The 1,914-nt window shown below is 49.9% G+C and overlaps 1 pseudogene; it reads left to right on the top strand.

The window, feature by feature from the left end:
* The first annotated feature begins 291 nt into the window (after window positions 1-291).
* LOC103072965 (protein Tob1 pseudogene) lies at window positions 292-1,515 on the top strand (annotated as a pseudogene).
* The last annotated feature ends 399 nt before the right edge of the window (window positions 1,516-1,914 follow it).

The raw sequence follows: 1,914 nt of genomic DNA, 5'->3' as shown, positions 1-1,914 counted from the left end.
AAAGTCACATGCTGAGAACGGCAGAAAATGGGGTGCACCGCCGCTGCACCAGCCTGGATCACTCCCACTAGATTTCGTGTTATACTCTTTTTAAAAATCAACACTTACCTTGCTAAACCACTTGGTCAGGTTTTGTTGGGGGCCTTTGAACCCAATCCGTAACCCAAGCAATTGTTGTTGGTTGAACATTATATACCGAGTTAAACAGCTACATCGTTTCTCTGATCCCACAGTCAGACAAAAAGCCCCTTCCTCCCCCTCCTCAGAGGCCAGAAGTTTAGTCTTTAAAGAATGAGTGTAGGGGAGAAGGAGGAAAGCCCCGGCGCGGCGCGGAGTGGGCGCTCTACGGGGACGCTGGGCCGGGCACCGGGCTGTGTGGAGAAGTGTGCGCGCTCGCCTGACCCCGTCCTCGCCACCCCAAACCAGAAGGGGCGAGCGCCGCCTGGCGGCGTCGGTGTGCCCTCAGCCCAGCCGGCTCACCGCCGCCTCCCCTCCCGTGCCCCTGCCCAGCGGCCGGGTCTGTGGTGGAAGCAGCCCCCTCCCAGGAGACGTGTCAACATTTTTGGTGAAGAGCTTGGAAGATTTCTTAAGAAGAAATACGAAGGGAACTGGTATCCTGAAAAGCCATACGAAGGATCAGGGTTTAGATGTACACATGTAGGGGAGAAAGTGGACCCAGTGATTGAACAAGCCTCCAAAGAGAGTGGTTTGGACACTGATGGTGTTCGTGGCAATCTGCCGTAGGATCCTAGTGTTTGGATCGACCCATTTGAGGTTTCCTACCAAACTGGTGAAAAGGGACCAGTGAAGGTGTTTTATGTGGATGATAATAATGAAAATGGATGTGAGTGGGAAAAGGAGATCAAAAACAGCTTTAACCCAGAGGCCCCAGTTTTTATGCCCACAAGTGACCCAGCCTCATCAGCGTCCAGCTCTCCATCTCCTCCCTTTGGTCACTCTGCAGCTGTAAGCCCTCCCTTGATGCCCCGGTCCACTCAGCCTTTAACCTTTACCACTGCCACTTTTGCTGCCACCAAGTTCGGCTCTACCAAAATGAAGAATAGTGGCCGAAGCAACAAGGTTGCACGTACTTTCCCTATGAACCTCGGCTTGAACGTGAATGACCTCTTGAAGCAGAAAGCCATCTCTTCCTCAGTGCACTCTCGGCATGGGCTTGGCCTGGGTAGCCAGCAGAAGCCAAGGCAACAGCAACAGCCATCCCAGCCACCGCCATCACCACCACCGCAGCAGCAGCAACAGCAGAAAACCTCCGCTCTTTCTCCTAACGCCAAGGAATTTATTTTTCCTAATATGCAGGGTCAAGGCAGTAGTACCCATAGAATGTTCCCAGGTGACAGCCCCCTTAACCTCAGTCCTCTCCAGTACAGTAATGCCTTTGATGTGTTTGCGGCCTATGGAGGCCTCCACGAGAAGTCTTTTGTAGATGGCTTGAATTTTAGCTTAAATAACATGCAGTATTCTAACCAGCCATTCCAGCCTGTTATGGCTACCTAAAAAAAAGAAAAGATGTATCGTACAAGTTAAAATGCTCAGGCCCAAGGGGGATTTTTTTTTTATAACATCCTTGAGATTTTTTTTTTAAGCTTACAGTAAGGATACATTCAAGCTTGGTTACAAAAATAAAACATGCATCATTTTTCATTGCGAACCAAGCACAAAGTTATTTTATACTGACTGTATTTTGTATTAAAATTCTTTAAAATTAAAAAAAAAAGAATGAGTATAGGGGGTGGAGTCAAGATGGCGGACTAGGAGGACGCAGAATTCACGTCTCCGCACAACTAGGGCACCTACCAGGCACCGGTGGGGGACCACGGACACCTAAGTGGACGGGAGGAACCCCCAGCGACTGGGTAGGACGTGGGGTGTAACGAAAGAAACGGAAGAACAGCT

This window comes from Lipotes vexillifer, unplaced genomic scaffold (assembly GCF_000442215.2).
Source record: "Lipotes vexillifer unplaced genomic scaffold, Lipotes_vexillifer_v1.1 scaffold1129, whole genome shotgun sequence".
In the NCBI taxonomy this organism is placed as follows: Eukaryota; Metazoa; Chordata; class Mammalia; order Artiodactyla; family Lipotidae; genus Lipotes; species Lipotes vexillifer.
The sequence above is the reverse complement of the archived record's forward strand: the minus strand, read 5'-3'. Positions and strand labels throughout refer to the sequence as shown.